The sequence below is a fragment of the Xiphophorus couchianus genome, chromosome 20 (genome assembly GCF_001444195.1).
Source record: "Xiphophorus couchianus chromosome 20, X_couchianus-1.0, whole genome shotgun sequence".
Classification (NCBI taxonomy): domain Eukaryota; kingdom Metazoa; phylum Chordata; class Actinopteri; order Cyprinodontiformes; family Poeciliidae; genus Xiphophorus; species Xiphophorus couchianus.
Genome location: NC_040247.1, coordinates 20,731,772 through 20,744,092, shown reverse-complemented (window position 1 = coordinate 20,744,092; position 12,321 = coordinate 20,731,772). Strand labels below are relative to the sequence as shown.

The window sequence follows — 12,321 nt, the reverse complement described above, 5'->3', positions numbered from 1 at the left end:
GAGGAATAATTTATGAGTAATGACAATTGGCTAGATATAAATCTTGGACAGCTTCGTTTGTTCTTTCTGCAGGGTTCTTATGGGAAAGATTTGGTGTTAGAAATTTTTTCTGAGCCTCTGCCAATAAGAAAATCCCAAGAGAATTAAAAGGGATAAAATTTTAAAATGCTATACAGCAGTGTCTGGTGTCCTTTGATACACTATTAAAGTGTCCATTGATGTATCAATTTAGAAATCAACCATTATGGCTTTCACCATGCACACATTGGAAATATTGACTTCAAGGTTTGAAAGGGTACAGGAAAGTGTTTTGACTTTTAGATTACAAATTGAAGACATTTTATTGTACTTATTCCAAAACCTCAAATTTAGTCGTTATCTGAAAAGCTACCATCATCATCATCATCGTCATCATCATCATCATCATCATCATCATCATCATCATCAAAAAAAAAATGTAGTAGAGATGAAATTTTGTTTGCGCTGGAAAATTCTTTGGGCTTATTGATTTTTTTTTTTTCACATTTAGTTTTGTACTTTCCAGAAGATTTGAAGCATTTTTGAAGATTTTAGTCCTTGGAATATGCTTCAAGCTGCTGTCACATGAGTGGGTGTATTAAAAAAATGTGTGCTGTATGGGTCTAAATGAGGAGAATTTTTGTGGAACATTAAGTTCTTTAGCATCTTCTGAAGTACGTGTTTCATTTTGGATGTAGACATGGTTTGTACTCTACGTGTGTGTTTGGCTGACAAGTATAACATTTTGTGTAATATTTCTTGTATTTCTTTCATATTGAGGGAACCCCTGAATTTTTGGAGACAAAAGTTTAATGTTTTATGCATAATCTAAGAGTGTCGTGACTTGTCAAATAATCACTATCTGCATTAAGCAGGCTAAACTTCTGTTAGCTGAAGTCACTCCAAGCACTTGGCTTGCTGAAGCTAGTCAAGTGAAAGCGCCTCTGCATGGTTCATCATTAAAAAAAAAGTTTTTAGTGGGGTATTGCAACAAAATTTATACAGCACTTCCATTAATTACAACTAGCTAGAAATCACTGCAGTTTTATATTCACAGGAAGGCACTGCTGGGGCATTTTCTTTTTGACAATACCTGGAGATTTAATTACACGTCTCACTTCTAACATTTCAACAGCTTGTCAACTGCTTCAGAGGAAATGAAAATTAGATTTCCTTAATGCATATGTCAGATATGCATACAGATACTATGCACATCTTGGTCCTGGCAAGGTAGATTGTAAAGTAGACTGTTCCATGCATAAACTCATTGTTTAGCAGTAACCTCTGACCATAGGTACACTGAGGAGATGAAAAAGGACTGTGGAGATACTGACTGGTATGAATTCTGTGAGCCTCACAGAGGTGACATCAATGTGCTATGAACGTTTGACAGGCTATTTAAACTCATTGGAAAAAAGGAGACTTTATGAAGAGAGGCAAAATGACTGAAGAGTCTGCAAAAAAAATCCTAATGCAATAGAGATGAAAAAAAGCTGGTACCTAGTGGAAAAGGTTGGAAGGCAAACTAGCAGAGCAATGCAAAAGACGTGAGTTCAGAAATAAAGATGGGCTTCCAAGAATGAGGACAATCAGATAGGCAGTAGTGTGTATAGAGCCAAAGACCTGAAGATATCCAGCAAAAGGTTCAATTCAGGGACTAGTTCTATGTCCTGTTCTTCAGGGAACCAGACCTCAATTTATGAGAACGGTGCCCTGCAGCACCGTTCTCTCACCTTTTCTTTCCTGTTTGTAGGCCACAAACTTTTGATAAAAGCCACAGATATTACAACATCAAATCTCCCTTTTGGGTTAAGTATTATTGAACTGAATCAAATAAATGAAACATATAATAACAGTACATTTTGGCATCAGTGATGATGCAGTTCTGCAGTAATAATAAAAGAAACGTCTTAGTGGAATTAAGTGACTCGTTCCAGTTTTATGTTTTCTTTGAGCAAAAATACATCTTGCATAGCTCACTACCTGGATAAGGAGCTTTATTTCTTTTAGTTTCATCATACTCACACAAACTGAGATAGCACCATCTCCCTAGAAAGCATCTAAAAACAACCACATATTTCTGACTCTGATGGACATTTAACGTTCCTGTGGAGTTATTAAAATTTGCTCCATTACCTTTCATAGTTTGAGATGGACCTGTATGGGCCGAGCATTTTTGCTGTGTGTTTGCTTTTCATAGTTTATAAACTTTAATGGTGTGGGACTGGGGAGGCTTTTTAACTCTTATTTTATATGTGAACATCTAAATAGCAGCAATCCGAAAGTCTTTTGCAGAGAATATATAGTTTAAGGTTTATCTGTACATGATGTCTTTGGCATTTGTAGGCAAATCGTATGACACCAATGTTGTCAATCCAAGAGATGTTGTCCAAGAAGTTTTTTTTTTTAAAAGATCTCTATTGGCTCGTTGAGTTAGTGATTGGATTTCCAGAACTTGAGAAGCTTCACATCATCTAATGTCATTTAGCAGTTATATGTTTTTAGTTTGAGCGCACTGATCCAGTGTTTATTAAATGACCTCTATCTCTGTGTGTGAATCTTACTATGCGCTTGTGAGGTCTGAACGTCTCTTGGCTCTTTGCTGGATTTTCCTGTGAGGTTGGCATCAGTCCAGACTGGTACCCAGATCTCCATCATTTCTCTCTTTGTTTTACTCAGAATACTCCCATGGACACACATACCTACACACCCACACCACATTAAATCTGGGACCTCCCTGGTGCGACGACACTGCACTATCCATTTTCCATTCTCATGATAAATCTCGACACTGGCTCAAGCTGAAAGAAAGCTGGCACTGTGAGCGTTTAGTCGCTCCCAGAAGCAAAAGAAGGTGGAGTGTGGATGAGGGCCTCCCTCAACAAACAAAGATAAAACATACAGAAAAATAAAGCATCATGGAGGTTGGTGTAAGATCCTGATCACCGTTTTGGATAGGATGATACCAAATATATATAAAAAAAATTAGATCATGATTAGTATGTAAAGCCTGAAATGTGTTGTCAGTTTGCATACAGGCTTTGCTGAAGAATGCAAAAAAAAAAAAAAGTTCCAAAAACTTTTCCTGCACAAGACAATATCTATACCAGCATAACTATTTATGAACCTGGAACACAACATATCATTGGCATTCAGAAAAAAAAGAATTGATATGAGACTTTTAGTTAGAAAAGCTGAAATAACACCGTTTGACAGACAGAGATTCTGTAGATATTCTTCGAAAACCTTTTGGTGTTCAAATACTCCCATGCCGTTAGGTGCAGTTTTAAAACAAGGAATAAAAACTATCAACAACTACAACTGTTATCCGGACGAGGATAATGTGTGTGCTGTAATTTGCTTGATGCTTTTGAAGTAGCCATGTTGTCTGGTCTGGACTGTTTACATGCAGAACCACACACAGAAAAAAAAAAGAAAAAAACACCAAAGAGAACAGCGGAGTACACCGATGCACACTAACTAAGATGAGCTTTTGGAATAATAACACAAAGAGGAGAATTTGAATAAGATAGAAATAAAATAAATCACAAATGAACACAAAGCATACATAAAGCAATCCTGCCTGCAAGGTTGCTGAACCTGTCTGCTACACTTCAGTGAAAAGCAACAACATGGAGCAGAAATGGAAAGCGCTAAGAAAAAAGTGACTATAGAGAGAGGAAAATGGGTCAGTTTGCACATTTAACTTTCCTTTATTCCACTGGGTGGACCAATAGGCAGGAGCTCAGGCCAAATCCACCAACAGATGTTACATGTCACTGTCTCTTTCAATCATGGCAAAAAAAGATGGCTCAACAGTCTTAGACCTTTAGCTCATCTCTTCATCCCCATATTACGCTGCCTTTTGAAAACTCACTGTATCTCTACTTAAAAAAGGGGACAAATACAAAAAGGGAGAACAAACCAAAACTGCATTTTTCTGAAATTGAGGAACAATAAACAAATATAACAAAATGGCATAAAAAAAGAAAAACCCACACAAAAAAATCCAAAAAAATTGGTTTGTGTTCTCATGAGGGCCTGTCCAACACCTTTCATCTGACAGCGTATACAGCCCCTGTGTTTTTCTTCCTTTGACATGCCGAGCACCCCCAACCAAACAAAAATCCCAGGACGGCTTTTCTGTAGTCAAATACTGACGGGGCTCACTGACAACAACCTCAACATCTGTCAGGGAGTAAAACCGTACAGAGCACGGAAAAAGGGCATCTGTGGCAACCAGAGGAATGCCGCTACCCCCAAAGTTAGATAGCAAACACTGCTGAGCCCAGACATTGTGAAGGGATTTCTCTTTTTTCTCTTCCTTAAGCAGGTTGGGATTATCGGATGAAACAAAATGCTCTGTGTGTATGTGTGTGTGTGTGTGTGTGTGTGTGTGTGTGTGTGTGTGTGTGTGTGTGACTGAGCACAAGGAGAGATAGAAAGACACTGTAGCAGAGTCAGATACAAAAATAGGCTGTAAATATTAAGATTCAGTGTTTAGTTTCCATGCATATAGACAATATCAAAGATATTTAAAAACAGGATTTAGGCATGAGATCTCTGTATTTGTGTTTGCTGTATCTCAGATCGTCTCTCATTTTGCTCATCCTCTAATGACAAATAATATGAACAATTAAAAGGGCTTGCCTTTTAACTGTTAATTGTCTTTGAATGGTTCTTTTATTAAATAAGACATTCAGTAATATTTGTAATTTGCATTAGGAATATTGTTCCTAAAATCCAATCCTAACTAATCCCTTAGCTAAAAATGTGTCCCTATTACAGCTAAAAGGCAAAGAACTGTGACCTTTAATGCAGTACAAGTTCACAACAAATGTTATCTCGGGCATTTTACACAACAAACAGGTAATTTTTGCATCACATTCAGTTCAATTCAGTTTATTTATGTAGCTAATGGACTAATGTCATCTCAAGGCTCATTACTATACATTCTAATGTGCTCCTAATTATAAAACAATGCAGTCGAAATCAGATTATTATTAATCCCGCTGATTCCATGAAGTCACTGATTTTGCAGGAATCCCTCCTCCTGAATAAGCATCTGGCAACATCTGCCTGGAGTCATTAACTTAGCAGCAATTCCTCATACTCAGCATGCACACGGCTCACCTAAATTGAAAAATCCCACTTCTTTGGTAGGGGTGGAATAGTGTGGAATGGACTGTAAGTAAAGAAAACAATATTTATTGAGTGACAAGTAATTATACTTCATAATAAACTATTGAGAACGGGGAGGGAGGCTGTGGAGGTGCTAAGAGAAAAATGGACTAGAGAATATTTGTGCATGTGTTGTTAGTCACCATCCACTAAATTCACTGTCGATTTACATGAACACAGATTAATCGAGTTGTACTTAAGCAAGTGTGCACAAGAAATGAGTTATATCCTAAGGCTATGAATGCCTTTGCTAAGGCTCTTAAGCTAATAAGTACAATATAAAAATTGTGAATAATCGGTTCTGTTTACTTGCTTTGCACCATGTCCATATTTTTCATAATTCTGCTCCATTTTGAACAGAATACACATTTCTCTTCTTTTCAACGAATCTCTCTCGGATTCCTTCTGTTACTTTGACAACTGGTCTCTTTTCCAACCGGAACAGTATTCAGCTTGCACATATCTTCTCTGCAGCTTGTTGGACTCATTAACTCAAGCAGTTCCAATGCAGCAAGTGGGAAGCAGTGATGATAGAGAATTATGATATGTGTGACATTTGTGAGAAAATCTAATGGGGTGTCCGCTGCTGTTTCAGAACAGTGAGGATGAGTGGCGGCTCAATGAGCATCAGACGGTGAGAAAAAAAATAAATGAAAAGAACAAAATATGTGACTAAGCTAGAAAGGAAGGAGAGTAAACCAGCTCATTCACACGTCATATGATTTGCCAGCCATGATTTGGTGATGTGACATCATCATGTATGCTAATCAGAGGATGCTTCCAGCTCAAGTAAATAGTGCCTTAAAAAAGAATCCACACCCCTGGAATACCCTCTCTCATGCCAGGGGTGTGGCCAACTACAACCCTCAACATAATCTAGCTTGGGAAGTGAAAGTAAAAAAAACAACAACAAAAAAACAACTGACGTACACATTTCTTTTCACATTTTAAAGTCTAAAAATTTGTGGAGCTCCCATTTACCGTGATCCTCTACATAAAATCCAGAAGTCATGTAATGACTGTGAGCAATTCAATCACTATCTAAACCACTATCTAATCTTCTGTGAAGACCTTAGAGACAGAGAACATTACTGAACAAACAGGATCATGAAGAAGCAACAGAGACAAATCAGAAACAAAGTTACGAAGAAGAGCTACTCAGTCTCTCACCCGAAACTAAAAACAGTATAACTCAACCCGAAGAACCTAAACTGGCAAGCGATAATCAGAGAAGCAGCCAAGATGACGATGGTAAGAGAGGGAGTTGAGGTGTGAGAATTTCTTAGCAGATTTTTACTCTTTCTAGTGGAGTAGAAGGAAGACATTGTTAATATAAATCAGGAAGAAGTCCATTTGCATGTTGTCTTGAGCAATGTGGGGAAACACACACAATTGTTTCTTCATGCTAACGCTAGTACTGCGCCACATCCTGAAAACACTATCCCATGAGACATGGTGGTGGCTGCATTACTCTGTGGGGAGGCCTTTGTTCCACAAACAAAGAAGGTTGTGGGAGCTGGATGATGGATAGAGCTAAATACAGAGATTCTCCACGAAGAAAGGTTTGAGACAGCAAAAGCATTGAGTCAGGCAGAGGCTTAATGTCAATGTTTCGTTTTAATTCCTCTGAAAACCTGAGATATGCGGAAACTGCTGGCTCCTTCACATCAGAGCTAAAAATACATTACATTACTGCAGCTATAGCCCCCAAAAAAGGGCCAAATATGGCTTTATCTTTGATGTCTCAGCTCTATATCGACTTAAGTTTATCATTTATTTCTTTTCTGTGATATGTCATGCTTTAAATGCCTATCTTGTGTTCCTGATGTATTTGGTGTTTTAAGTTTTATCTCTGATCCTTTGTATTCTGTAAACCACTTTGAATTGCCTTGTCTATGAATGGTTCCATGCAAACACTTTTACCTTCCAGCTGGTCACTGACACTAAACATACAGCCAGAGCTACGATGGAATGGTTTAAACTAGATCACATTGCAGTGTTTCAATGGCCCAGTCAAAGCCAAGATGTAAATCCAAATGAAAATCTGCGATTGGGAAAATTTACGTTTGCAGATATTTTCCGTCTAATCTGACAGAGCGCAAATTATTTTGCACAGAATGTACCAAGATCTCAGTCGCTCAGCAAAGTTGTAACTCAGCAGTTGGATGCAAACTTGAGTAGGGGTGGAATATTTTTATATGTCAGATTTTTATTTGTTTAAAATTGTGAAAACCGTGTATCTTCGTCTTTCCAGTTCACAATAGTGTGCTATATTTTGGTTTATCACATAAGATCCCAATAAAATGCACTTACACAAAATCATTAAGTCTTTTCAGCTGTTTTCTATCTGTACTCCAACAATAAAGTTTAATTCTCAACTCACTGAAGGATCACTATAAATTTTAAATGTTCACTTGAACCAAAAATATTATATTGATAGATTGTGCAGCTCCTCAGGACAAGGAGACATGAACTTTTACCAAAGATTATTGCAATGCAAAACAAGATTCCACATAATAACTAAGCTGCTTTAACTCTTGAGTTCTTTCCATCGGCTTAGCAAGGACTGCCAAAGACGAGCTGCATCCCTGTGGAGCTTCAGATATCACATCTCTGTAACTCCTCACCACTGCAGAGACACCTGATGTGGCGAGCAGCAGGGAGGTGGACTCGACCTTGCTCTGACAAACCTTAATCAACGAACGCAGGAACTGTGACACACACCGCCATAGCGCTTTTTGCCTGGGCGATGTCCCCTAAAGTAGGCAGTGAGTAATCTGTTGCCATGACACCACAGCCTCACACTGCTGTGAATGTCATGGCAACGGCTCATTAGCAAGAGTGTTTGAGAGCCCAACAAACTTTGCATGAATGTTTGAGTGGAGGGATGCCCTCAGTTCCACATCCATGTGGGGGAGCACGCTAAAACACATACAAGGCTGCTAAGATGTTTTTTTTTTTTCAGGTGAAAGTGGGACCTGATTGCAACACCTGAAAGATCCGAGCTCCCTCTGAACCTTTAGAGTGATGAAGAACTTATACAAAAAATGTAACACATTTTCTACTTAGAAAGCAACAAATAAATTTCCTGTGAGAATTGATGTATTAAAGGAGATTTAATGATAACCACAGTTGCACAATATACTAAATCCCAGTCATCCTCGCATTATTAGTGTATTCAAAATACCAATCCCACTACACTACTTGGAGGCAACATTTCGTAAGTTATTATTATATCATGTGCAGTGTATTCATGCTATGCAATAATATATGGGGTATCACTGTCCTTTATGCCCAGGCGATCTGGATTTTAGCAAGCCCGTTCCCTTCCTACGCAATTCCAGTTGATTCTCATCTCTCTTCAGTGCTCCGTTTGTAATTTCTCACATTAAGCTGGATTTCCCAGGTTGAATTTAAACTGGGTCAGTCAGTAAACAGAAGAAAGAGTTGTGAACAATGACCTCATTTTTCTTGCATTGCTTTAGAATTGTAGTCTAGTTTTGTATTGGACACACTTCTAACTATTGAGCAGTTAAAGTTGGAGCAAGACCATTGCTCTCCTTAACAGACATCTCGTTGAGCTTTGCACTCCCAGCTTCGCAGTGGATGATGGCCCACACAATTTCTAGTAAGCGTAGCGTAGCTTCAAGTTGGTTCATTACATACCGTAGATCACGACCAAATGTTATTGATTGGGTAAAATCTGACCCAATTATTTCAAACTTTAACAAAGTTCACACCTCCAGGCAATCATTTCTCAGTAGTCAAGGGTCAAGACCCTCTGTACATAGCAAGGCGTAGAACAAATGGCTGTTTGTTTTTTCCAGGTTATGGGACAGAGGGAGTTTGACCATTCCGGTTTGGTCAAAAGTTTGGCATTATTATCTTGCTAAAAGATCCAATAATGACCCATGTTTTTTTTTTTTAATAAGATTTTAATTTAAAATCTTGCATTTCCCATGCACTTTAACAAGATTCCCAGGGCCTTTGGAGGAGAAAGCAGACCACAACACCACAGATCTTCCAGCATGTTGAGAGACTCTGATCCACTTTAAAATTAAATAAATAAATCACAAAAAACCTTTAGTCATATTCATTTTACTGAGTTATTTTATAGCGTTGAAACTTTTGCTTAATGTGGAATTATGTTTATGCAATAAAAGATTAACTTATTTCTAAGCTTAGATTTAATGTTATTATTAACTTCTTCAAAACATCTTCATCATTATTCAGCAATAAGCATAGAGGATGCTGGCTTACATAAATACATCTGTGCACAATAAATAATCAAAAATATTGCATATTTGTTGCAAAAGTACACATTTTAATAATAGTTTAAGTATATTTTTCAGAGAAAAACCCAAATAATCTGAAGGTAGAAATCAGCACGTATATCAAATTGGAATATGTTGGTAAAACTTAAACTTGTGCATTTTGGCCTCGGCCTTTTTAGAACTCATCTTTAGAACTGATGAGAAATCTGTGCACTCTGTACGCTTAAATGTCTCAAAAAGTATAAATAAATGTTTGTCCTACATTCAGAGCAAGAATGACTCTAAACCAGATAAAACAACAGCAACAACTCAGTATCCAGTTTTGCCAAATCATGCTCAGAAAAAGTTATTTGAGAACCTCCATATTGATTATTATGCAGCAATATATGAGGGCACACCTCACACTTCCATCTTCTGTTTGGCGAGCACGTACAGTGGGTGTTAAATCTCTTCCCAATATTCCTCAAACTTTTTTATCCACTGCAACCCTGCAGGCAAAGAGTAGAATCCATTTATGTGCTTTAACTTGCTTCATCAAAGCAGAACAAAACTAGAACTGTGTACAGAGGGGGAAAAAAATGGTGGGATGAGAAGGCAAAACTTCCTCTGTTGGATGAAAGGAGAAGCACAAAGGAGCTTATGTGCATCAGTGGAGTCTGTTTCTCACATGTGAAGTAATAAAAGATATGTTTAGTCAAGCATGCAAAGCAGTCAAAGAAAGAATGAGCATTCTCATCAATGCATGACAGAGGGTTATCTCTGGTATTTTCTTCAACAATAAGATATGAAAACAGAGAAACAATGATATCAAACAGCCTCATTCTAGACAGATATGCAAATTCCATCACTGCAAAGTGTAATTATGCGTCTCAGCTCGACTGAGCCAAAGTAGGGGAAAAGAAAGATGAGAAGGAAGGAAGAAGAGGTGCAGAGAAGGCCATATGTCAGTCCTAGAAAAGAGTCATCAGCGCTGAAATCAATACTCTGCCAAGGACACACGGAGCTCGCGCAGAGAGCTGCCTGAGCCGTAGGCGATTCCTCACCGTTAATGTCCGGATACTTGCTGAGAGCTGAGTACCTTACCTGGTACATGTAGGTGTTAAAGTTAGTCCAGTTCTGAAGGTAGTTCCTCACTGTTCGGTTCATGATGGAAGCCACACATATCACATTCCTGAAACGTGAACTCCATGAAAAGAGGGTGATGCATGGGATTGAATGAGGAGTCGCAGGGAAAGAGGGATGGAGCAAAAATACTGGTCCAGAGTTGCACTGCCCTTCACCAGGATGATACCCTGCTACTCAGCTTCCTACAGACTCAGCCTCAGATGGGAGACAGGATCCCTCCTGCCTCCCATGTGATAGCTGTGTAAAAACAAAGGGGAAGGGAGTGGAAACCCGGGGAATAGAGAAAACACAGCAAAGCATGTTGAATAAACACAAACTAAGAGGAAGGAAGGAAGAGTGAAGGGTCAGGTGAATTTCTGAGGTTCTCACCAGCTGCTCTGTTTCTCTTTCACAGAAAGAACTGAGGCACACTTCAGCGGTAATTTTTAAAGTCACATTTAGGTCTAATACTTTGGATTAGCATAAAATTAAATGCTCTTTTTCCTCCTAATAAAAAACACCATCACTGCTTACTCAACACAAATTCAACAGACCCGCTTTCCTCTAGTGTGACATTGTGCGTGCTGATTCCTTCTATTTATAAATCATAGCTGGCTTGTCCTGCCTCTCTCGGTACAATTACGTAGTGCCTGCACTTGGCTACAGTCTATTCTTGCCGGTTCTTTCTTACAGTAAAGGATGCATGCAAGGTTTGAGGATCACTGTCTGAAAACTGTACTTTCTCCTATGATTTTACACCGCATAGCCACCCTATCAAGACTTGCGTGCCAGAATCCCTCTGATAAAAACATACGAGGTTCCCTCATCATCTGCCTGGATGTTGCAACTTCAATCATTTCTGAAAACAAGGATTGGTTGGACAGAACGTAATTTATAGAAAATATTCTCTAATACATTTGCTGTAAAAATTCGGGATATAAGCTCAAACATACGTCTTAAATATTTAATCAAATGTAATTTAGTAAGTTGCAGAGGACCCTTGTAATATCAAGAATGACCTGGCCTGATTCTGGTTAGTTATTTGACTTCTCTTTTAACATAAAGTTAGAAAGACCTAGTTCAAACATTCTGCATAGGGTTATGGTAGGGAACATTCAAGAACATTCACTGTCCTGATTAAGGGTGTGGTGTCAGTTTGACTAAAATTACCAGCTTCCAACAAATGCCTTCTGGAAAAATGGTTTTATCTTCACTGGAGACAGAGATTGAGATATTTGCTCTCACTGACAAGAAGTATGCTTGGAGAAGTCAAAATGAGGGCTTCAAGAACACACAGTACCTACATTAGAATAAAACTCATCTCATTTAATGGGTTGCTCAGCGCTGTCATCGCAGACTGACTGGTGCTGTTACTCCGTCAGCACAGAAGACCCTATGACTCTTACTGACACCTTAAGTAAAAAGTGGAGATTTATCTTGTTTAAGCTGTTTTACAGTCTGTTCACTGTAAAGGAAACAGACGGTTTTACAGTCTGATCACTGTAAAACAGCAGCTGATGGTGGCAGTAGCATCATAACAAAAGTCTGTTTAGATGCCAGTGAAATGTTGCAAAATATGGATGGAGCAATGAAGGAGGAGTACTTCCACATTTTAAGCTTGTTTTCAAATTTACAAGTGGATGGAGGACCAGAATACACCAGAATCTTTTTGACGACTATACAAAATACATTATTTCTCTGCAACTAGCTAGAGCGTATTTGGAATAACTTTGCTGGTACATGT

The 12,321-nt window shown here is 38.4% G+C and overlaps 1 protein-coding gene across 4 annotated transcripts in view; it reads right to left on the bottom strand.

Moving 5' to 3' along the window:
• The window catches only part of ppfia4 (PTPRF interacting protein alpha 4), a 63,825-nt gene that overhangs the window by 19,389 nt on the left and 32,115 nt on the right, over positions 1–12,321 (bottom strand). The gene's annotated exons all lie outside the window — the stretch shown is intronic.